The 25,799-nt window shown below is 49.0% G+C and overlaps 1 long non-coding RNA gene across 4 annotated transcripts in view; it reads right to left on the bottom strand.

Moving 5' to 3' along the window:
* LOC139361040 (uncharacterized) overlaps positions 1 to 24,942 on the bottom strand; it is a 124,855-nt gene extending 99,913 nt beyond the window's left edge. Inside the window, exon 1 of one of the 4 annotated variants that reach the window (XR_011618618.1) lies at positions 24,374 to 24,942. This is a non-coding gene — a long non-coding RNA (uncharacterized lncRNA). The remainder of the gene's footprint in view (positions 1 to 24,373) is intronic. The other 3 variants (XR_011618615.1, XR_011618616.1, XR_011618617.1) reach the window with 3 other exon arrangements.
* Between the last annotated feature and the right edge of the window lie 857 nt (positions 24,943 to 25,799).

Below are 25,799 nucleotides of genomic sequence, written 5' to 3'. Positions count from 1 at the left end.
AAGTAGGCCTATTAACAATTACGTAAGTCTTTAGAGGCCCTTGAACTACTTCTGTCCCTTTGTGTTTTTATAGAAAATAAGCCTGAGGTTAAAGAGAATAACATCACTGGCCACAGCTGGGGCCACGCGAGGACACAGCTTATACCCCTGAGGTCCCTGGGTGCCCCGAGTCCTTCCCTTGCTATTTATGGCAATGTGGGAGAAACCAGGAGGTCTGAGCATGGAGCTGACCGTGCTCCCAGGGGCCGAGGAAAGCACCCATCTGTCCAGTCTTCCCTCCACCCCGCCGTTCCCTCCTACCCAGACCCTTGGGCTGACGCGGCTCATGCACTCAGCAGGGCCATCATTCAACGTTTAGCTTCGCATCACGAGGGCCTCTTCTGGCCTCCTCTGACCACTCCTGAACCTGCAGTCAGCACTAGTTTGCAGGACACGCGTGGACAAAGTTGATGGATCACGGCCTCCAACGAGGAAGGTGCCAGGCAAGGAGTCGGAGAGCCGGATATGGAGCAGCACTCACCCAGGGAGGCGAAGGCCAACAGCGGCCACCACTGAGGGCCTCAAGGGCTCTCCCCACCCCGAAGGCGGCTGCGATCACATTTCCCATCGCACCAGGAGACCCCTGTATTGAGCACAAACCTTTTCAACCTTCGAATCAATAAGGAATCACAACACAGACATTCCCCCAATCCAAATGGCCAGCCCACAAAACAGACACGCAATCATACACGTTTCCTGTGGGAAAATCAGTCAGTCCCTGGGGCCTCGCGCCAGGGGTGGGGGAGCATCATGGGGAGATGCCCCAGCCCCAGCCTGGCTCTTCCCTCTACAGCTCCTTTTCTCTCCTCTTCCCCCCGCCCCCGCTAGCCTCAGAGGCTCCTCCCTCAAATTCTTTCCCCTTGATGAAGTCATTCATGCCCAAAATACAAGGCAAAGTCATGGGGGCTCAAGAGAAAATCTATACCGTGGCTCACGTTTTAGATTCTCATAAGTTTGAGAATAACCAAGCAAGAATCTTTGGCATCTGAATGTGGTCTGAATGCATCTGAGCACACTGCCTGTCACTGGCCCGGAGTGGATCATGGGTGTTTCGGACATCTTCGCAACTCTACACCAATTATTTTGAAACACATTAGCAGAATAGAACCATGTGAATAGCTGCTTCTCAGTTAAAAGTAGGAAAAGACTCCAAAAGCTGCCCTCAAGGAACATCCTTCCCACGAGGAGTTTCTGCATCGGGCCCTTCAGGCACAGGCAAGGCCCCTGGGCCCAACTCCCTCATCCCTGCGTCATAAAGCAGCAAAGATGGTGGGGAATAAAGCAAGTGAAGGAGTCAGTCCCGCACAAAACGGGCTCCAGAAGCCACAGCCACTCTCCCAGTGTGGGAGCCAAGTTCAGAGACCTGGAAACACCAGCGTTCCCAGGGAGGAGGGCAGAACAATGCCATTTCCCCCTAGTTTATGGAGACACCACTCCACGTCCTCTGGCCTTAATAGAAGAGACTTCACATAAATGATTTCAATGACTCCACCACACACAGAAAGTGGGCTAAGGGCTAACGCACCCATTTAAATGCCTGGCAAAAACACATTAAATGAACACACAGATAAGCAAGATTCTCCTGTTATCCACGAAATATTCAGAAACAAATCCAACAAGCAATCTCTTTGCAATCAAAAGACCAATTCAGAGGTGCAGATTAAAAAATAAACGTACAACTGAACCCTTAATACACCAAGAACCAAATTCCACGGTAGTGTTATCACATCACCATCTCCCAGCTGAAGGAAGCAGCGCTGGCCACTGACCAGCTGTTCACTCGTGGGTCAGTGAACGAAAGGCAGTGCTGTCCAGGACAACGATGAGATGTTAACCTGAAAAGGGCAAAATTGCAGAGGCTGGAGGGACCTTCCAGGTAACCCGGCCCCCTCAGTGGACAGAGGACCCCCGTGGGGCCACAGAGCCCAGAGCTCCAATGTGTTCGGGGCAAGCACTCAACTGCAACCCTGATGATGTCCGAAAGCCTTCTGCCCTTCTGCGTCTCTGCCCCACTAACAGGGAATCCGTGAATGCTAAGGACATATAACGCATTTTACAATACATGTAGATTTTTAGCAAATTAAAGATAAACAGTGACAAACTTTGAGAATTAACCAAAATGTAGTTCAGTGAATGCCCAAACTCAAAGCTAGTCTCCAAGAGGTGATAAGCTGTGTGTGGTGGTTAACGCCTGTAAATCCCAGCAGTTGGGGTGGCTGAGGCAGGAGAATCACTTGAGCCTAGAAGGTTGGGGTTGCAGTGAGCTGTCATTGTACTACTGCACCCAGCCTGAGAAACAGAGTGAGACTGTCAAAAACAAACAAACAAAAACAAATTAAAGGAGTTCAAATGAACTCGCCCATACCCTTTAAATTTTCATTTGGGTACATGGGGTGATCTAGTTCCTTTTTCCCTTGCAATACATGAATAATCTAATAATAAAATATAATCTAAAAATTAAAAGGGAAAATTTAATTATTTTCCCATTTCATTATTCCCTATCTCAGGGAAAAAGTTAAAATTATTCCCTATTTCAGGGAAAAAGCCAAAAATCATTTTAAACCTTCCTTCCACAAAGCAGTATACTCAGTCATCTCTATCTGCTTTATCAAGTGGAATTCAGCTTCACATGTCTACAATACAGTTTTTGTTAAACAGCGTTTATGTAGACAGGCAAGAGAAAGAAACACTTGGTCTATGTAGAAGCAGCAGAAGACACGTTTTAACAGAAAAGGGAGAAGATACCACCGTGTGAATCTGGAAATTCTGTCCTCATCTTGTCCACACACACAGAAAACACCCAAGCAGGTGCCTAGTGTCCAACAGGAGCACAGAAAGGACAGGGATCCCTCCAGTTGTTTAATGACCAGCCCCACTTGTCACCGCCACATAACAAAATCCGCATGGCAACTTCAGCACGTTTCATTCAAGATTCCAAGGAAATCAAGCTGAAGAACATACAGATGTTTTGCCCACATTTAAAAATCCAGGTGTGGGACTCATAGAAATAAAACACACTATGGGTTCACTTAACTTTTCCAAATTTTTACTTGGAGAAACATATAAAGTTCTTGTCAGTTACATCCTTAAGTTTTTCAATAATTTTTAAATGCAAAGGTCGGGCAAGACTTGTAAAGAGGTACACACATACGGCCCGGCGTGGTGGCTCACACCTATAATCCCAGCACTTTGGGAGGCCGAGGTGGGCAGATCACGAGGTCTGGAAACCGAGACCATCCTGGCTAACACGGTGAAACCCCATCTCTACTAAAAATACAAAAAATTAGCCAGGCGTGGTGGTGGGTGCCTGTAGTCCCAGCTACCCGGGAGGCCGAGGTGGGCAGATCACGAGGTCAGGAAACCGAGACCATCCTGGCTAACAAGGTGAAACCCCGTCTCTACTGAAAATACAAACAATTAGCCAGGCGTGGTGGTGGGTGCCTGTAGTCCCAGCTACTCGGAAGGCTGAGGTTGGAGAATTGCATGAACCCGGGAGGCGGAGCTTGCAGTGAGATCGCACCACCGCACTCCAGCCTGGGTGACAGAGGGACAGTGTCTCAAAAAAAAAAAGGAGGTACACACATACATGCTACGTTCTTCTCTCAAAGAGACGGGCCCTTTTTTAAGATTCCAGAAGTAAATGTGGTTGTCACGCTGCTTTTGAGAGGATGGGCTGTGTTTTAAGCATGAACACACTTTCCTCCATGCACCAAGGATGCACCATGGGGGCAGTGCTACTGCCGCCTCCCCAGTCTCTGCTCAGGGTGGGGCAAGGGGAGCTCAGTTGTCTCCCGTATATACCGTCAACAGGCCAGGTGCTCAGAAGGAGGCTTCCAGGACTCGCTGGAGGCATTCGTTAGCAGGGCAGGCAGTGCCTCGTGCTGGTGGGCATCCAGCAGTAAGGGGGTCTTGCACTTCACTCCCTGGGCCCAGCCCCAGACAGAGGGGAAAGAGACACCTGTATCGTAACTCATGTATATTTATAGACACACAGAGACTCTGCAGTGCAAGGTGCAGAACTAGAAGGAATCATGGAAATAAGAGGGAAGACATTTGGTTATGACTGGCAGAGCCACCTCAAGCCTCAGCATTTCCTGCCGGAGCCCTCACTGACCAGACTCCTCCAGGGTCACTGCCACTGCCTTCCCCAGCTCATGACAGTGACAGAGCCTCAGAACAACCTCCAACTCCTTCCTCACCAGCCCAGGGGACGAGCTGTTCATGAGTGTCCCAAAGCCTGAATGCGGGAACACAGAGGTGACTGAGCAGAAAGGGGGACAGCCACAATGGCCGCGGGTGTGCAGATATTGCGGGGCACCCCAGCAGCCCTTTCCGTCTTAAAGAGGATGGCCACGGGTGTGCGGATGCTCCCGCGTGACCCAGCCGTCCTTTCCACCTTATAGGGGAATGGCCACGGGTGTGCGGATATTCCCGGGTGCCCCAGAGCCCTTTTCACCTTAAGGAGATTTTCAGTCTCATATCAGTCTCCAAACTATTCAGTGAGGTTGGAGGAGTATCACTGTGGACCAATACTGATTGGCACCAAGTAAGGGCAATTTTATAACCATGTCTCAACCATGAAACAATCAGGTCTTTGGCCATCTGATCTAAGCTTTTTCTATAACAAAGTTGGATAAATAAGTTGAACTTTGGTTTTCCAAAGCTTGTTACAGAAACCACATCTTCCTAGGTGTGGCTCTGTGGTGTCACGTGCACACATCAGTAGCCAGGCTTGCCAAGACTCACGGCACATTACACGTTCACCTGAGAAGGCTGCTCAATCACTGAGGGCTCTGGCGTGCTCTGAAATGAATTTGCCACTTCAGCCTACACTCTACTCCCTTGTTTGGTTAAAGAAACCCAAAAAGCAGAATTTCTTTTGGTCAATCGCCTGCTGACCCAACTGCAGAGGTGTTCATTAGAGTACTTTCATTGCATCATAGAAAGCAAAGTCATATAGATCAACTCATTATTACCACTCCAAAGGTTTAGTAAATCTCCAGATAATCAGGCAAACATTTTAAGAAGCTACATTAAGGTTTACAATACTCAAAATTTAAAACTACATCCATACTTCAAAAAACCACCATTCCCATTTTAGATGGCCAAATGCATATGAGAAAGAAAGAAACGTGCTGAGCGCATTTTTGGGGTAATCTTATGGAGAAACTGCCACTTTAAAAATGGCTCTAGTTCCTGGCTCCAGATGGGTGTGGTGGGTGGCCTCACTCAAGTTCAACTCCACCTGAAGCTGGGACACTAGAAATCCATTCCCAGACTCCAGGGCACAAGAATTCCCACTTCTGGAAACAGCCTGGAAAGCAGACCTGTAGCAGAGAATTCTTTCCTGCCCACCCTAACCGTCCTCTGTGGAAGGCAACAGTCAAAGACAAGTCCACCCCCCTAGGCGCAACTGCACCACGAAGAACCATTTCAAGGTGGAAGGTGATTGATTAGTGGGAACAGACACTTTAGCTAATCACTTATAAGGCAGAGATGGGGGTTTGAAGGCCTGTGTCTGGCCTTGTCCTCGGTAAATGGTCATCCGCAAGTCAGCCTAAGCCACATGGGAAGGGGCTTCTTGCAGTAGAAGTGGGGCCGCAGTTGTGGGGAGGGGGAATGTCTTAACCACCACTGTTTTACAGGATCACAGGGCTCAGGAAATGTTCAGTATTATCACACACCAAGGTTTTTACAGTCTGAAGAAAAGTACAGTCCTAAGGTGTCAGTTCTCAAAGCCTTAAGTTCCTCCTGCTAAGATTCCCAGAGGGTCTCGACTTCTTGCACTGAACCCCAACTTGCACAGGCACCTGCGTCTTCCTCCTGCAGCAAATACACATGAGAAGGCTGTGGCTCTGCTGCAGTAATGATGCCATGCAGCCCTAACACCGTGGCAGAGTAATGGCTTTGGCCTGAATGTCCCCAAAACCTCATGCTGAAACCATCTCCGATGGGATACATTAAGAGGTGGGACCTTTGGGAGGTCCTGCTCTCAGGACTGGGGTTGGTGTCCCTGTTGGGAGGTGGAGGAGCCCTAGTGCTCTAGTGCACTAGGGCTCCTCCACCATGTGAGTCCCAACAAGACGCCTGCTGCCACGCAAGACCCTGTGAGATGCTGCCGTCTGTACGCCACAGGCCCTGGGACACCAGATGTGCAGGTGCCTTGACCTTCACTGCCTTGACCTTGGACTTTCCAGCCTCCAGAGCTGTGAGCAATAAATGTCTGTTTACAAATCACCCAATCAACAGCAGCCGGACAGAGAGACAGTAATGTTACAACATGAGTCACTTTCTCACTGGGCCAGAGGCCTTCCCATGAGCCACCACCGTAAAGCAAGAACTCCCTGGAGGATGCAAAGGGGTTCACAAGGAATTCTACCCAGCACCAGGGTGTCTGTCCTTTCTCGTAGGAAGATAGCTGAGCCATGGCAGGAAACTACAGGGTGGGTGGGGCTAGACAGTAATGTGTCACCTGCTCATCTAAGCCTCAGTCTCCTGCCTCTCATCATGACAGCGGGGGTAACCCCCTCACCTGAGCTGTTGGGGGAGGTAAGATTGATGGGTGATTAACAATTGTTAGTTCCACAGAAATTAGGCAAAGAATCCGCCCCTACGTCTTATAATACCAAACCAGTCCAGGAATTCCACATCACTACTAATTTGCATGGGAAAATGCTGGATTCTCATAAGTTCTGGCATGTCATTTGTATTGATAAAGTTTGCAGAGTTGTCATATACTAAGTATATAAAACAGGAAAATAAATCATGCAATTTGGAGGTTGAAGCAGGAGAATTACTTGAGTACAGGCGGCAGAGGTTGCAGTGAGCCGAGGCCAAGCCACTGTACTCCAGTCTGGGTGACAGAACGAGACTCGATCTCAAAAAAAAAAAAAAAAAAAAAAAAATTGCTGCTTCATGCTAGTAAAGTGGGATTCTACATGCCAACTCTTATTCAAAGGTCGCCTAACACTGACTCAGGAACTCTGGCCCTGATGTGCTTGAAGTTTTAATGCTAACAGTGTTAAAGACCACTCCCCCAGGAGCTCTGAACAAGTACTCCAGGTATATGCTGAACAAGACCACACACTCTCTGACCGAAATCTAACTTCACAGACCCAAACTACAGAACCACAGAAGACACTGCTTCTGTCCAACTTTGTGTTCTGCCACCGTTTGTGTCCGTTATTTCCTACAAACCATCTCATTAGAATTTAGGGCACACAAAAGGCCGATACAACAGGGTTACTTTTCAAAGGTTTGGAGGTGAAGAACAGATACAATGCATTAACTTCCTATTGCTGCTGCAACAAATTACCACAAATGCAAACCTCCTCTCAGCCCTGGAAGTCAGGAGTCCCAGGGCTGAAGTCAAGGGGTCAGTAGGTTGTGTTCGTGCCTGGAGTCTCCCAATTCATAGAAGCCACCATGCAGCTTGGCTCACAGCCCCACACCCCTCTGACCACTGCCCTGGCCTCAGCCCTGCACCCCTCCAGCCACTGCCCCACCCTTGGCCCATGCCCCTCCGGCCCCTACCCCACCCCCGCCCTCAGCCCCACAGCCCTCTGGCCTCTATCTCATCCTCAGGTGTCCTCCTCTGAGGCAGACCCTCGTACTCCCTCTCATCAATGCACATGTGAGGACGCTAGACCCCACCTGGACAACCCAGGGTCCTCCCCCATCTCACTGTCCCTTACAGTCACATCTGCAAAGCCTCTTTTGCCATGGAAACTTCATTATACTAACAATCATTTAACAAGTCCATTATAATGATGTAAAAATGGGCATTGTTTTCCTCCTAATGAACAGATCAGTCACCCATGTAACCTATAAATATTTAACTATTAAATATACAATACTGTAGGGGACAAAGATGAGGAAGATGGTTCCTCCCTGAAAGATGACTGGACCCTAGATGGAGGGATGAACATTCTGAACAGAATCAACCTAACTCAACATTTGAATCAGAGAGGCCAAGCAGTAAGACTTTCAAAAAAGCAACCAGAAAGTGTGTACCGTGCCTGTAGTTCACAGCTGAGCCTGGCGTCATGAGCATGAGCGTGTGGACATGCATAGCAGACCCAAGTTTAAGATCAAATATAAGGAGCTTTCAACTGTAGTATTTAACTAGATCTTATTACAAAATAGCTTCTTGATTACAGTTTTTGTCCAAAAAGTTCTCTGTAATTAAAGAAATTAATTTTCCCCTAAAAAACACTTCGCCATCTATCATCCCATAAAAACTAAATGGATATATTAAAGAAAAAAGACAAATGTTTGACTTCGGGGGTTTGCCTACGACTTGGATAAGAATGATTTTCTTCTGGCCAAGCAGGGAGCAGCTGGACCAGACTGGAGGGAAGGAAAAATAAATTTCCACTCTGACCTCAGTTGGACACCAGAGTCTTCCCTGTCAGAATGTGGGTGTGGTGCTTCCCACACACTACCCTCTGACAAAACTCAGCCCAAGGGTGTGGGAAAAGGCCGTCTACTTCTGAAAAATCTATAAAGTACAGACACATCAAAAGCTTCAGAAGACTGTAAAGTGCCAAGGAGACCACTGCACCCTTGGAGTTTACAGAAAATCGTCAGCATCACACGTGCCTGAGGTCCAGGTTCAGCTCCCAGCTGCCGCGACACCGTGAGCGCAGTCCTGGCTTCCCCTCTGATGCAGAGAGCTGGAAACTCCACTGGCAACACTCAGAGCTCAGAACATTCTAGATGAAAGCAACGTGTTCCTTTTAAAATGGGGAACCGGGGCAGCACAACTGAAGCTCTATGACTGTCTCAACTACTGGGTTTCGGGGTAGCATTAGGAAATCGTGAGAATCCAAACCTCAATTTCATACAGATTCCAAACTCACTGCAGGTTCCAGAATTTTTTGAAGCATTCTTCCAATTTATCACTCAGGATTCCCTTGCCAAAGCTAATGAAGTCTAAATTCCTTACGGAAAAGCCACCATAAGCACCACCACAAATAAGATCAACTGACGCCTGCCCTTTGCACCAAACCTATAAACTGTTACTCACACAAGACTGTGCTGGAGGCAGCTCTCAGCTGACGCCAAATCCGTGAGACTTCATTATTCCCATTTTGGATCGAGTGTGAAGACTGTCAGCAAACCAGGGCCCCAGTGTGAAGTAGAGAACAGATTCTCTGACACCTGCCTGAACATTTTCTTCCCACCTGTCTTGGATATTGAGTACCCTCAGAGCTACTGAGTCACCCACATTTGCAGGTCATTTATCCAGCCACCAGGATAACATAATTATGCGACAAAAATGCCTTCTCAGGGCTTTGTCATACTCAACAAGGCAGCTCAGAAGGCTTGGTAAGCCCAAGAAAGGGGGAAGCGTCCTCCAAATAGACAAAGACCAAGGAAAACCGTGCAGAGACTCTCTCAAGACAGCAGAAACAGAGCCCGCTGTAGCCTTTCAGGCCCTGCTGGCCACAGCCCTGCGTTAGGTGGCACCATTTCCACAGATGCAGCCTACTGGGCCCATTTGAAAGGTCCCGATTGTGAGACACTCACCCCCACTTCCAGTTTCTGCAAGACCCGCTGCAGCCCCACTCCACCCCGGGGGCCGACTGTTCAAGTTTTCCCGGCGACACCCCTCAGAGCCCGCACAGCGTCTGAGACTGGGAAGCACCAAGGATCCAGAAACGCACAAACCCGTTCTCCTCATGCTGCTTTCTGGGTTCCAAGTTGTCTTAAAGAACGAGTCCTGCATAAACCCCGGGCTGGGGAGCCAGCCACAGCCCAGCAGCACCCAGCTCATGTGCTCCACCCACCCCACAGAGGACCATGGAGGCCCCAGCATGCGCTGTCTGCAGGGCAAGACACCAGAAACAGCCACAGTTCAGGGTTCTCCCACCCACCCCGCTGCTGTAATTACCTGCTGTGATCTGAATTCTCATTGGTTGGGTAGGTGATCCCACAGCTCCGCTGCCCTAATTACCTGCTGTGATCTGAAATTGCATTGGTTGGGAAGGGGATCTCACTGCTCAAGCACTCCCTGCTGCCTCCTTGCAAACAACATAAAAAATCCAAAACCTCTCTGAACGTTTACTATAACCTCAAAACAAGACCCATCACGAGACCAGGGAAGATACACATGCACATCTGACAGCTGGTGGGCATCAGTGACCGACGCCACGGCTTCCGTGTGGTGTGTGAAGCGGGAGGCCTGTCACGGTGACTCAGGCTGGGGTCTGAATAGGGGTCTTCCAAGCAACTAGGCAACCAGGATGCACACCCCAAAACCCAAGTCCCCGCACTCATGTACCTGGCAGAAATGCTGCGTGGCCATTGACACCAGTTGTACACCAAGACCGATTTGTGTCCTGTGGCCCTCACAACGTCCGTACACGTCTGGGCCCAGCACAGGCAAGCATGGCACCCTGCTCGCCTCCAGTGGGGCTCTCTTCTACCAAGGGGGATGGCCCTGAAGTCCGTTGAGATTTCCAAAGCTCTACAAAGTCGTCCTTCCTTCTGCTTGTTCAGAAGACCTAAAGCCCTGAAGACACCAGTGAGAATTGACCTAGCCTCTTAAGGCAGCTCAAACACCTAAACACAGGAACGCTGGACCTCTCTGCCCTCGGGAGCAGGCAATAACCCACTGGGCTAAGCAGAAGGCACAGATGTCACATCCAGAAGCCAGTGGCGCTCACGTTTGCGTTCCAGGAGCCGCCCTTGTGAGTCCCTCCAAGGCTTCCAAGTCCCACTTGATTGTTTTCATCGTATCTTTATAACATCAGAGACATTATATCTCATGGTATCTATGAGATCCTCTCTACTTTTATGAGCATATATGCTCCCTGACTTACCATGGGATGAAACTGTTCCAATAAACCCAGCGTAAGCTGAAAATATCCTAAATAGAAAGTGCATTTGACATCATAGTTTCAACTTACAATGGGTTCATCCAGAGGCAGCCCATCTCGGGCCGAACAATGCACTGAGTGTGACTAGTTCACACCATCACAAGGTTGAAAAAAAAAAATCACAGATGTAACCATTGTGAGCCAGGGACCATCTGTATTGTGGCTCCTGTCTTCAGAGACAACAGAAACCTCTTCTTAGACAAGAATCACAATTTATAATCCTCAAAATGTTAAACTTAGTTTAACAATCTACAGATTCAAACAAAGCCAAAGTAGGCCCACAAGACCATTTGTGCCATTCGCTAAGACACACGACTCTGTAATAACCCTCACCACAGCCCCTCAGGGTGAGTCCCAGAGGCGGGTGAGGCTTGTAGCTACGGACACTAACAAAACCAAAATCAGAGTACGCAGGTGCAGTCAAGACAGATGACTTCTCCACTAGCATATGCACAAATGTTTATCAGCAAATCTGATCTTTGCTTTAACTCCCTCTCATGACCTAAAAAGGAGTCCACCACACACACACACACACACACACACACACACACACACACACACACACACACCACTTCAAAAACATAATTCGTACTTGCATTCAATTCTGGGCATTTGGAATAGACCTAATGGGGGATTAAACCTCTCCTCCAACCCATTGCTTAGTCTTCTTTGAGGATGAAGGATTTTGCATAACACAAGTCAGCATATAAAAGATCTTGTATAGAAACAGACTTTCAAGTGGTCCTCATTAGAGTGATTCAACTAATATACAAAGGACCCAACACACAGCACAATGTCTATTAGAAGAATGATTAATTTGTTCCCCTCAAAATCCTAATATCTACACAGAAAAAATACCCGATACACATTTTATCATTCTTTACCAGTATAGTCATACAAAGGAGTATCACAAAAGCAAAAGAACACATTTGGTTTGACTCGCAGTTCTAAATTTAATATAAAATTGCTAAAACCACCAAGACAAACATGACTATGAAATATTTAATGATCTTCACCTAAATTCAAGTCACCATTCAACCACCAATACCTCTGCTCTCCTTACAGGAACTTCCCGAAAGTAAATTCTGGAATTAACAGGACAAATTTTTCTAGTGATAGAAATTAGGAAGAAATTGGTTGAAGGTGGTTCCTTGGCTGTCAAACTTTTTCTCAATAATATTTTGTAAAATAAAAGCATCAAACAGATCTTTACATTAACTTACAATCTATCAAGCAATGCTGGAGCAAGCTTTAAATATTAGCCACATTCTGTCAGGGCTGACTAACATTAAATCAGCATCAGTCTCATGTCTTGCAGTATCTACAGCTCATCTTCTCAAAACCACTTAAGATTTCATAATTAACTCAATTAAACAATCTAAGTCATCTCCTTGATCATTGACATGAAGGGATAATTTTCCCCCAAAATAGTACCTCTTTCCTTGACATGATTTAATCTGTGGTTAGAGTATTTAACAGGATTTCTTTCCTTCTTAGAAAATAAAATATACACCTTTCCAATATGAAAACCACTAACTGATAATGCTATAGCTTAACCAGGTCAAAAGGGTTTTTTTTTTTTTAAAGTTAAAAAAAGAACCTAACTGCATCTTTGGACCTTATGTGAGGTAGTGTCCAGGGTCACTGGGACCCTCACTTGGTCAGTGCAGCTGGGTACCAATTAAAGACAGAAACCCAAGGGTTCACTCAAAGCCCCTTCCCAGCTCTTCATCCTAGTGGAAGTCATGGGCACAAAGGAATGCGGCATTCCACGGAGGACTTTGGGGAATGGCTGCTTGAGAACATCAAAGTGGCTCACGTCCCCCAAGTATAAAGCCAGTGACTGCTCTCAGCTTCAATGCAGTACCATCCACAGCAGCCAAGGTCTGGAATCACCTGAGTGTCCGTCAACAGGGGATGAAGGGAACGTGACCCGAACATACACAGGAGCAATACTCCACCACACAGCTGAGATCCCTGTCATCTGCGACAGGATGGATGGAGCTGGAGGATATACGTTAAGCAAATGAGCCAAGCAAAGAAATGGAGCATGTTCTCACTCATAAGCAGGAGCTGAGAGCAGATCTCATGGAGGCCAAGAGTAGGTGGTCAACAGGGCCCAGCAGAGCCCACTCATAAGCAGGATGGGCAGAGGCTCGTAACGGGCACAAACACACAGCCTAATGGCAGCACAAGACCTACTATTGATAAATCAGCAGGGGGATGGCAGTGGGTCATCTACTGTGTATTTCAAAACAGCTAGGAGAGAATAACTTGAACATTACCAGCATAAGGAAAAGAAAATATTTAAAGTGAAAGACATCCCAAGTACACAGATTTCATCAATACAGGGATGAATCAAGATATCACATGCACTCTGAAAACATGTACACATATTATGTATCAACAAAAACAAAAACCAATGACAGAACCATTTGTGAAGCATGTGCAGGAGAAGAATGGGAAGCCTGACATGATGTGGCTGTGTGTCCCCACCCAAATCTCATGCTGAACTCTAACCCTTTGTTGGAAGTGAGCCCTGGTGGGAGTGACTCATGGGGGTGGTTTCTAATGGTTTAGCACAATCCCCCAAGTGCTGTCCTCATGGTAGTTCTGAGATCTGGTTGTTTGGAGGTGCATGGCACCTTCCCCTTCACTCTCTCTCCCCTTCCAGCCATGTGAAGACATGCCCACCTCCCCTTCACCTTCCACTCTAAGTTTCCCCAGATGTAGAAACCTGTACAGCCCACAGAACTGTATGCCGATTAAACCTTTTTTTTCCTTATTACCCAGCCTCAGGTAATTCTTTATAGCAGTGGAAGAACAGTACAGTCCTCAGGACCAGCAGTGTTTTCTTTCTCCCCAGCAGCCAACAAGGTCCCACACACTAGCTGGTTTTCCAAAGCCTTTGCCAGAATGCTGAAGCTGTTTTGGGGATACGGACTTTCCCCATCTCTGGCTAACCAGATGGGGCATCCTATTTGCCTCTTACCACCTTTCTCAGACAAACCCTACCTCTGAAACATCCTCCGCCAGGGGCCTCCTTCAGCAGCAGCAAAGCTGAGTATTCCTTGCACCTCCCTTCTTCTGAACAAGTAAACATCTTAAGCTTATTTTTCCATCTTCCCAGCTCATTGAAAAAAATATCTTATGCTTTCTATTTTCCTAACACACACACGGAAGAGAAGTGCCGTGAGGGCAGGGGCTCTTGCTTTCGCGGATCTGAGCCTGGCCCTCAAACACTAGACGAATTCATACTGACACGATATCCAGAAGCAGAAATGCAAATATCCACATGACTTCAAATACCCTAAGGATCTAACAGGCCGAGTGGCCCATGTAACTATGGTTTGTGCTGGGCCATTCAACTGGTGTCCAAATCCCTGTCCAAGTGAGCTCTTTAATTTTGGGACTTTTCAGACAGCTGTTTTTTTTGTTGTTGTTGGTGGTGGTGGTGTTCTGTTTTGTTTTTATTAAAGGGATCTATTACAGTTACAATCAAGAATATCCCAGGCCGAGTGTGGTGGCTCATGCCTGTAATCCTAGCACTTTGGGAGGCCAAGGTGAGCGAATCAAATGAGGTCAGGAGTTCAAGACCAGCCTGGACAACATGTTGAAACCCCATCTCTACTAATACAAAAATGAACCAGCCATAGTGGCAGGCACTTATAATCCCAGCTGCTCAGGAGGCTGAGGCAGGAGAATGGCGTGAACCAGGAGGTGAGGCTGCAGTGAGCCAAGATCGCGCCACTGCATTCCAGCCTGGGCAACACAAGACTGTCTCAAAAAAATAAAAATACACCAATACGCCCAGTGAGTTCTTCACCAACGTCAGATACATCAGTTTAAAGAAAAATAATATGAATGCATGTTTTTAAATTTCAGTGTTGAATTTAACCATATCTTTTAAGAAGATATGAAGATAGAAGTTCCCCAAGGATCGGGGGAGAAAAAAGCAGTTAAGAAAATGTTAAAACCTCAGGAGAAAAACAAGTATGGGGTAAGACCTCAAGGCAAAACTTTTTCCTTGCACTTTGATTTCAAAAGAACAGAGATGCCCAAAATATGAACTCTCCCATCTGCATTTTATATTCCTCTCTGTCCTTTGAAGGACTGCAGATGGGATCCCAGGTTCCAAAGAGCCCGGCCAGGGCTCACATCAGGCCAATTCCTCTACGTCCTTTGAAAGGCTGGAGATGGGATCCCAGGTTCCAAAGTGCCTGGTCACGACTCACATCAGGCGGCATCTTTCACAGCCTTTTACTCCCCTGACTGTGCTTAGAGAGCTCTGTGGCCCAATTTACACAAAAAGGTCCTAATTTACACACGTTCATCACTTTGAGCAGAGTCTCAAGAAATGAGACAAATATTGACACTCCACAGAAGCAAGTATTCTCTTCCGAAAAGTCAAGTGTCAGGTTCCCATGAGCCAGGCAGCTTGGTTACAGAAAGCACTGGCTGACTTGCTGGTTTAATGTTAAATGCATTTAAAATGTTAAGTGATCCGGCCCCCCTCCCAGTGGGTGTGTACGTTGAGCTGGTTGCAGTAGTGATGCACAGACCACGTGGTTTTGCTTCAAGCAGAGGACCCCACACCCAGGAAGAGGCCAAAGGACGGCATCGAGGTCTAGGACAGTTCTAAGGAGAGCTGCAGTCTGAATGCCTCGTCTGCAAATAGTCTCTCATTTCAGAGGAAATCACTGAACAGAGTTCGTAACACGTGAATTTTAAAAATTCATATTTCTAATTTCATCCCATTAGAACTTTTGAAGAACAGATGTGCACCTGCTCCAAGTCAATGAGAGGACACTCAGTCCCTCACAGGTCCTCGGCCTCCGCCTCTCACCTAGAGAACGTCAGCTCAAGCCAATCACAGCGCAGTGCGATTTTCTATAATATGCACGCCTGCATCTGAGCTGAGATGTGAATGTCTGGAATGTGCCTGCCAGGCCCAGGAAGAACTGCAGCAGCTGTGGGGACATAAGCCGCTAAGGAATCCGATTTGGAGGGAACTCGAGGCAACTAAAACTAGTTCCACTGGTTTTTCTTTTTTTTTTTTTTTTTTTTTGAGACGGAGTCTCGCTCTGTCACCCAGGCTGGAGTGCAGGGGCCGGATCTCAGCTCACTGCAAGCTCCGCCTCCCGGGTTCACGCCATTCTCCGGCCTCAGCCTCCCAAGTAGCTGGGACTACAGGCGCCCGCCACCTCGCCCGGCTAGTTTTTTTTGTATTTCTTAATAGAGACGGGGTTTCACCATGTTAGCCAGGATGGTCTCGATCTCCTGACCTCGTGATCCGCCCGTCTCGGCCTCCCAAAGTGCTGGGATTACAGGCTTGAGCCACCGCGCCCGGCCTCCACTGGTTTTTCTTAGCAAGGCTTGACCAGGCAAACTGTTATCACTGTTGCTAATTCATGGTAATTGGGATGGGGACTTAACAGTAAGTAATTAGAGCAATTCTAGAATTTGCTACTCAATTACAATGGCACAGATTCCTGAGAATGGAAGAACTGTTGCCCAGGAATAGAGTTCAACAGGTCCTCCCCATACCCCAGGAAACATGACGTTTCCATGCACCCCTGCTTTGTTCCCTGGCCACCTGATCTCAGCCGTCTGATGGCATCACTCCCCAGAGCTGGAAACACCTGACCTCTTGTCACCCTCCCATCTGCCCTGCTTTCCTCCAGCCTGGGATACTCAGGGATGCCCACATACAGGACCAGGAAACCAGGGTTATCCTAAACCAGTGCCTGCATTCAAAGTCCTCCATGGCAGGACAATCACCAATGGCCAATACTCCCAGAACCTTCCACCTCAAAACGGGAGCACATCTGGATTCAAGCTGACAACGCTGCATTCTCTTTGCCATGTACATATGGAGGCATGTCAGGTTCCACCTAAAGGTATCAAGTTTCACGCTGGTCAGGAGCCCAAACCTAGTCACTCTGCATGATCTCAATTCACCATCCACAGAGAAGCCTGCAGTTTTCCTCTGGTGCACGGTGTGGACGGTGGATGCATTTCCTCTGAAAACTTGGAGACGGGATCCTGGCCAAGGAGGCCAGTCACCCTAGCCCCTGCAAGGCCCAGACGTGCCCCTCTGCTGTCTGCACACAGTACCCAAGTCTAGCAGTGCTGGCTCTGTGGTGGGATCCATCTGGGCCTCAGAGGACCCGGGGCACAGGAACCGTGCAGCCTGGCTGTAGCCAGAGGCCTAAAGGATCCCCACGAGGCTCTCCAGCCAAGGTGCCCCCACCACAGGCAGAGCCATTCAAGAGAACTGCCAGCTGAACTGGAAACGTCCCAATCTGCTCAGCCAACACAGAAAGATAACAGCCACCTACAGCTGCTGAGCCCCGAAACGTGGCCACTGGGCCTGAAGGGCTGAATCCGGAATTTAATCTGTGAAGTTCTTTTCAAATGTGTTTGGCTATGTAATCAAATCTTTATTCTAATTAAATTTAAAGGAGCCTCTGGCTATGGGCTCCCTTGTCGGGCATCACAGCTCCAGGGAATAAGAATGGGAAGGAGACGCCCAGAGCCTCTCTGCATTCTCCGCCCTAATTCAGCACGTCATCATAAGGAAAGGCACTCCAGCAGGAGAGGTGTGCACAGGAAGAACTGGGTTGGCCCTGACACAAGCATGACCCCCATGGCATCACAGCTGCCTCAGCCAACAGGCAAAAGACAATGATGCCCACCTGGACAGGTCACCGGATGTGATGATGCACCCCAAGCCCTAGTCCCACAGCAGCCAGAGACCACCCGCTGCTCGTCCCAGGTGAAACACAAGCCCTAGTCCCACAGCAGCCAGAGACCACACGCTGCTTGTCCCGGGTGAAACAGGCAGAGCTGCCCGAGCCCTCAAAAGCAGGAAGAATTAAAGAGGCAATTCCCGTGATTCCCACAACACACATGACACTCCTGGGAGACAGACACAGGCTTCGCTGTGAAAGTGCAGAGGACAGTGCGGTTCCTAGGTGGGCTGCTTCTTCCAACGATCAGGGAAGAAACCAGATCCGTTTCCTTGTAGGAGAATCATTTGTACCATGATTAGACAGAAGGTGGCCGATGTTATCAAATCATCAAGCACTGCACGGCTGTGTCTCCAAGGCGGGCCTGGAAACTTCCAGCCACCCGCCTAGAGGCCACAGTGCTTACAATGGAGATACGGGTGACTGAGGTCTGGCTTCCTCAGGGAAGCCAAATTTGAACTTTCATCACTGAGGAATCGCTCATTTACAGTCACTCACCCTCAATGCAGAAGAGGGCTCAAGACACTGCACCAGACTTCAACACTCAGGGTTAGGGTCAGGGTCAAATTCACAAGATTTACAAAATGTATTTACTTGGGATGCCGGAAGAGATGTAGCTTCACACTGCCCCAGCTGCAGGGTTTGCTTAGCCCTTTCACCAGTGGATCTCACCAACAAACACATCCACGCCTCATCCCTGGCAGCACAGAAAACCACTTGGAAGACAGCCACTCCCACCAAGCTTCCTGACTTTGGTGTTTAAAATCTACATCATTTAAAATCTGTATCTCATACGTGAGATTACACTTCTCCGAACAGACATTGCGATTGTCATTTCACCCAAAAGGGCTTTAGGAAATGACACGCGGTCCAGACGCCAGAGGTCGCCGGCCGCCTTACTCTAGCCTAATTCCTTTGTGCCTGTATGGAGGCTTCACAGATACAGCCCGGTCACATTAATGACCATATGAGAAGCTCAGGGCATAGACGAACTCAGTGCTGAATTTTTCCATTTTTCGCCCTTTTGTTTTATCCAGAAGACAGCTGAGAGGCGCTCCGGCAGATCATCTCCTCGAGTATAATGACTCCAGCCACTTCTCTTCACCCCAGGTCACCCCTCAGTCACATGCTTTTGAGAAGCCAAAGTAATTCTGTTCTCTTCACTTGGGTTCCAAGCACTAAATTCCTCCGTTTTATCAATTAGATTATCAAGCAGCCGTTTGTAATCTGGACTGCAATCTGATACAAAATTTAAGGCTAATTTAGGTTGCGGTAACAGCTCCTATTTACGTTATAGACAAGGCATGAATGAAAACTTTAATCTGTTCATAGGACCAATTTTGTAAACAAACCAATTATTCAAGCAATGATTGTCTTCAGTTAGATGCAAATTTCTTTGCTCATAAAAGATTTTCCAGTAGGACTTTTTAAATCCATGGTCTGTGTTTCCTGAGCCTGTCTCTGCACCATCCCCTGAGTGCACAGCAGAACTTCTCAGGGCATCCCATCAGCAGGCCCACTGAAGAGAATAAGCCCACAGCCCCCAGCCCAGGAATCAAGTCCGAGCCCCAGCAGCCCCTCGTCCAGCCGGGACTTCCTCACCAGCACAACACCCAGAGGTCTTCCAGGTTTAATGCCACGTGTGCGTGGAAAGTAGAGTGCTGGAAAGACCACAGGGGACATTCTACAAATGCAAATTCCCTCCTGGAACAGCCCAGCAACCCTCTGTACCGTCCCCAAAGTACCCATGCCAGGCAGGCATAGAGAGTCTAATGGGGTGCCTAGGAATCAGCATTTAACACGATTCTGATGAATAAAAAAGTTTGAGAGGCCGGTCAGCGAGGGGCTGCTGTGGCCTCCACTCATTTGCAGGCTCTGAAGAGACACCGATTCAGGTAACAGGCCAGACAGGACAGGACAAGGATGGGAAAGTGGAGGGCAAATTCCATGGACCACCAACCACCCCGCCATCCCCACTGAGACTCTGTGATTTAAGGAGAGGCAAAGCCAGGGAGAAAAGATGCTCGCACCATGCGAGGGACTGAGATTTCACCTAAAACGCACAGCATGTGGCTGAGGGCCAAGGTTGGGTAAGCCGGGAGCACAGAACGGGATTCACAGGCCCAGAGGTGCCCCCCACACCCAGACCCCGTGTAGACCTCCCAAGTACTGCTTGTGTCTCCTGCCTGGTTTATTTCCTTCCCCCCTTCTACTGTGTTGGTTTCTCAGCCGCCCCCCACCACCACACACCCCTTTCTACAAGCTTGGTGGACTGAAAAGGGCGGGGGGGGTGGTAAGAGCTGGGCTCTGGGGCCAACGTCCTGCCTGAGACATTAGTTCCAACCCACCCAGCTGTGATGTGAGCTCGAGATTTCTCAAATGTGAGATGGGAAGGTAACTGAACCCACTTCCCAGGATGGCTGTGGAGACTGAGATCACATAGCCACATGTCAGCGTCCAGCACACGTGGGACCCCAGCCGTGTTGCCCTTGGTGGGAATCCCTCTATGCCCCCTCTGCTACCAGAGCCAACTCCCAGCAGTAGCTGTGGAGGGTGCATCCTCTATTCCCACTCCACTCACCTATCGCTCCACCCCGTGACCTGCCACGCAGCGGCCACCAGCAAATCCGGCCCCACTGGATAACCGACCACCACCAACCTCCCCCCACTTTGAGGCATCTTCCACTTGCAGTTCCGAAGCAGGGAGAAACCGCCCTCAAGGGCGCTCACCTGTTCCTTATTGCACGTAATGACCAGCCACGCAGGGCCACCAGCAAACCCGGCTCCACCGTCCAGGTTCTGGTGGGTTACTGCCCCCCTCCCCCACTTCCTCCGGCGGTGTCTGGGAGGCTCAGAAACTGCCCTCCAAGGGCACTCATCGGTTCCTTATTGCACTAATACCTCATTTACAGAAGTCCACTTTGACTTCCAGCACTGCAAGTGTGACAATTTAGGAATCATGCTTGCAAGCTCCAAGAGCTTGAGGTCACGTCCACCTCACCAGCATCCCAGAGACCCAGCACTGTCCCACTCTGTGTTTAAAATTCCAAAATACTCTTTCAAAATGCTACTGGCATTTGGTTTGCACATAAAATGCTAAAAACCTTCCAGTGAAACAAATATCTTCAACAGTTGGATTCAATCATAACATGTGAGTTACACATCTGCCAAGTTGTAAAGCCTCATACATTTATAACATTTTATGTATGGTCAAACGGTTCATTAATATAAATTATGAAAGTCTCTAAGAAACAGATTTTTTTCTGGCATTAGATGGCCAAAGGAAAACTGGGTTCTGGTTGGCTTGCAGGCCTGTAGAGGCAGACATATCTGCTGACACAACCAAGCTCCTTCCCACTGACATGGCCGCATCCCAGGCCCCTCACCCGGACGCCCGCAGGCCCCTGGAGGAGCAAGCTGACCTGCCCACATTTCTCAAATACACAGCTGTTGCTCACACTGCAGATAGAGTTCAAGGCACGAGCAGGCCACCACGCTAAAAATACCACACAGCGTCCACGCCAGGTGACGGTGGTTTTCACTCCATCCCAAAAGCCCCATGTATGAGTTTACAGCCATGATTACTACATGAATTTTTAGACCCTCAAGACATACTTTACTTTTATGCAACAAAGTTAAAAGACTATCACTCAGATATAGGCTCTGAAACTGTGGAATAATTATTTGGGAACAGAGCCTCTGCCAGATCAGGATAAGCACTTGGGACAACACCCCGTGACCTCGGCCCACACAAACCCATCCAGACCAGAGGCCTCTCGCACTGCTCTGTAATTTCTGTGGATTTCTGTAAATGAGGTATTAGTGCAATAAGGAACAGATGAGTGCTCTTGGAGGGCAGTTTCTGAGCCTCCCAACCACACGGCCACATTAAGGCTGAAGCCGCACCACCTCCAGAAACACTGTCCGTCGCCGAGGTGTGCCTGGCTTCTCCCTTTTTCCAGAACTTAACAAAACCTGAAAGGACAGGTCTGTGTAGAAAACCACAAACTACTTGCGATTCCTCTTCCCAGGTCAGGCTGTAGGAAGCTCGTCTCGGCCCTCACTGTGTTCTGACCTTGGTTCCCATAAGAAATAAAGTCAGATTTCTAGTCCCTGTCTCCTGGGCGGTGTGGCAGGCATACATACCTTCAGTTACATGAGGAAAGGCGTGGCGAGCCCCCTTCCTTCAGTAAAGCTGCACAGTTCCCCGAACCCTGATGCCATCCCCCTCACGCCACTGTGAACACCTGGACAGAGCACATTTCAATGCGTGCACCTTCGTGGGCTGGTTTTCTATTTCTCCACTGAATCACCCCAAAGTTAGCGCCCTGAACACTGACTTATTTTCTCCTATTTCTGAAAGCTGGAGTCCAAAACAGGTCCCACCAGCTAACGTCAAGGTGTCGACAGGGCTGGCTCTGGGGAAGCGACCGTCTCCTCGCCTCCCGCAGCCTCTAGAGGCTTCCGCATCCCCTGGTCCATATGGCACCTACTGTCTTCAGGACCCACAGCAGCCCTGACGGCCCCTCAGCAGGAAGACGCAGAATGTCAGGAGCCCGGGCTCCAGTGCTAGGGCCAAGCCTCCGCACCCTCCTAGCTCCTCACACACGCCCGTGCGAGCTAATAGAGATTCCACTTTAAGTAGTGTCACCTGTGTAAGGGGTAAGTGCCCAGCTGTGAACTGGTTAACCTCGCTCACACAGACCCCGGGAATAACCTCACAGGCCATGGACCACTTCACAATGAGTGACCACCTGCTCGGGGACCTCCATGGCCCAGTAGAGCCCTCCGGTGCCTCCCCGTGGACTCAGGGTCTGCAGCACCAGAGGGCCCTGGATAAAAAAGACAGCTCCCATGTCGGGAGGCACCCACCAGCGGTTGGGTTCCCGGTACTTTAAGTAGCCCAGGTGGACAAGCCAGGCCCTGTGCAACTCCATCACAAGAATAACGGCTGCACGTGGCGAGTGAACAGGTGACCACCCCTCAGCCCAGCTGGCCGCGCTAAGCACATCACCACCGTGACCTCCAATGAGACTCAGCTGCTGGCACAGTCCAGGTATCGGCCCCCAAGAACATTCTGGATCACAATTCACAGTAGTGATTGCGATCAGGGCCACACATGGCTGAATGTATTTACAGGAGGACGCCACAGCCGATCTGGCTGGACTGAGAACATTTCCCACTGTACATTCTTACAACACCATTTTATTTGCGCTTTATTAAACTTTTACGGCTTTTTTCTGCTTATCTACTTTATGGGAGTGTTTCTTGTTCTTATGACTGCAGTGATACTTTAAGCTACAACTATTAATGTGTAAAATTAGTTTGGAAGACGCCTTCTCATTAAACATTTCACAAGCAAGCAGTCAGAGGCACCTAACCTGGAGGCCTGTTTTCTTCTCTGAGCCAAACCTACATTGGACTCAAAGAAAAGGGCACACGGAGAGGGGCTGGATCTCCAGCGCCCATTCCTAGGGTGCCTCCTGTGGAGCAGATATGGAGGGAGAAGCCCTGGGCTACGGCACCGTCGTACTAAAGAAAAGTCCATTTGGGTAAATGTAAGTGCCAGACTTAAGAGATTAAGTAAACCATGAAAAGAAACCACTAACCACAGCTTCTCCAAAACAGAACTAAACTCCCTTTAGTTTGAATTGGAAAAGCAGAAGTGCTGATCAGGATACAAAAAAAAAAAAAAAAATGACAAAGTATCTGAACACAGGAGAATAATCAAGGGCCACTGTCTCTTCCTGTGTCAGTGGGAGCCTCGCATCTAAGCTGGATTTAGAAGGTTGCTGCTTTGGACTGAAAGTTATCCCCAAACCGTTTGTAAGCAAGTGGAGCAGAACGCTTCAATTATTTCAAGGTTTAGCGGTAAAGCTCTGTAACTCTCACAACTATTTTAATTGGTGTAAATTTTAAAGTGACTCAATCTGTTGGCTGGAGTATCTAACGGCTTACCCACGGGGTCATGTTGGAAAATTATTCCAATTGCCTTTTTTTCCTACTGAAGATGCATTTGAACGTTCTTGTAGTTTGCAGTTGGCTGGTTCTGATGTTTGGTCCTGAGGAGGTCCAAGTACCCGGAGGGGAAGAATCTGAAACCTCAAGCCATTCGAGTGCTGTCTGGGGAGATGGAGACCCCAACCCGAGGGCCACTGACGGACTCAGCACGGGCGCAGGGCCGCCCGAGGCAACGGGCCACGTATTTGCCGCTTACAAAACAACATAAGCACGCACCCCTAGTTGTGCACACACGCTCTGTACACGCTCACGTCTGCCCATACCAACACCAGCACACAGCCCCAGGTGTGCACACACGCTCTGTACATGCTCACATCTGTCCGTGCCAACACCAACACACAACCCCGAGGTGTGCACACACGCTCTGTACACATCTGTCCCACCAATGCCAGCACATATTCTGTATGCACTCACATCTGTCCCTGCCAATGCCAGCACACATCCCCAAGGTGTGCACACACGCTCTGTACACGCTCACATCCCTCTCTGCCAATATGAGCACACACCCCCAGGGGTGCACACATGCTCTGCACAGTCATGTCTGTCCCTGCAGCCTGAGTCAAATAGTCACAGAGAGGCAGAGGAGGAGGAGGAAGGACGCGATGGGCACCGAGGTCCTGGGCCGGTTCCCCTCCCTACCACGGGAGAGACCCCTCATGTGATCCTGCCGTCACTCACCCTTCCGCCTCCATCCGCCATTCTCCCACATGGATCAGGAGGACGCCCACTGCACAGAGCTGTGATGAGCATGAACAGAAGACGGCAGAAGCTCACGCCAATGTGCTGAGCACGGGGCCTACGGAGTGCTTCTTTCTGCTGTGGCTGACATCATCAAACAAGAGGCTGACACGAGAATGTCACTCGCTGAGAAACTGAAACCTGTGACCTAGGAGCCTCTGAAGGTCTAAGAACAAACCAACAAACCAAACGGTTTTGTTTGTTTTTCAAACACCATAGCCTGTTTTTTCTTTTTTTTCATGCTCTACCTTGGGTATTATTTATTTTAATTTCAAATTAAGTCCAATAAATACACAAAATCACAGGACTGAGCATGGAGCATTGTTTCACTTCATGTCCTCCAGCCTTTAGGACACATTAAGGAAAGACATGATTCCAGGATTCCCATTAGAAAGGCTGCCCTGAGGCACCTGCTGGGGCAGCCAAATTGTAGCAGTTGATGCTGACCCCAAGCTGCTTGAATGAAGCAGAAGATTCCGGAGGTCTCTTCTCTTCTGCCCCTAGCCCAGGAGAGAAGGTGGGAGGAGAAAGGTGAGAGAAGACAGGAAGAAGGAGGGGAGAGTGAGGGAGAGAGGAGGGGAGAGGGAGGGAGACAAGAGGGGGGAGAGAGGGAGAGAGGAGGAGGGAGGGAGGGAGAGACGAGGGGGGAGAGAGGGAGAGAGGAGGGGGAGAGAGGGAGAGAGGAGGGGGGAGAGAGGGAGAGAGGAGGGGGGAAGGAGAGAGGAGGGGGGAAGGGGAGAGGAGGGGGAGGGAGGGAGGAGGGGCATGTTCCATCCACCAAGGCAGCTGCACTGCGGAGAGAAAGGAGGATGTGTTGCTTCTCAGGACAGCAAGTTCAAGCTGTTTATAATTGTTAGCGTAAACAGTGACCAGCTGAGGACAGGGCTGCAATTGGAGATGACAACGTTTTATTTTCATAGTTGATATTGGGGACCTGGACCTAAAGCACCATGCCTTACCCTTTTGCCAGATGGGCCAATGCCTCTCTCTACTTGACACTATTTGACTAAATACCCGATATTGACTAGGAATTATGAAGTGTATGAAGTGTCACCAAAGTCGAAAAGAACTGAGTGGGACCAACGCCGCACCTGGCGGCTCCTCGGTGGCTGCCGACGTGGCCCTCAGGCTGCGGGTGAGACCTTCTAGGGGAGCCCAGACAGCGGTGATCATCACAGCCACGAGTGCTCCAGTTGCCCCAAAACTCAAGCATAGCCTGAGGAAGGCAGCGCCCGCTCAGATCCCCGTCCGGGCTTGTGTGGCACACTGGAGAGGCACACGGCACCAGAACATGGCACTTTAAGTGGCTTTGTGGTGTGTAGGAACACAAAGTGGGGTCTCGAGTGGCTCAGAAGTCACTCCCACC

This window comes from Macaca nemestrina, assembly GCF_043159975.1.
Source record: "Macaca nemestrina isolate mMacNem1 chromosome 4 unlocalized genomic scaffold, mMacNem.hap1 SUPER_4_unloc_2, whole genome shotgun sequence".
Taxonomy (NCBI): domain Eukaryota; kingdom Metazoa; phylum Chordata; class Mammalia; order Primates; family Cercopithecidae; genus Macaca; species Macaca nemestrina.
This window is presented reverse-complemented; position numbering and strand designations above follow the sequence as displayed.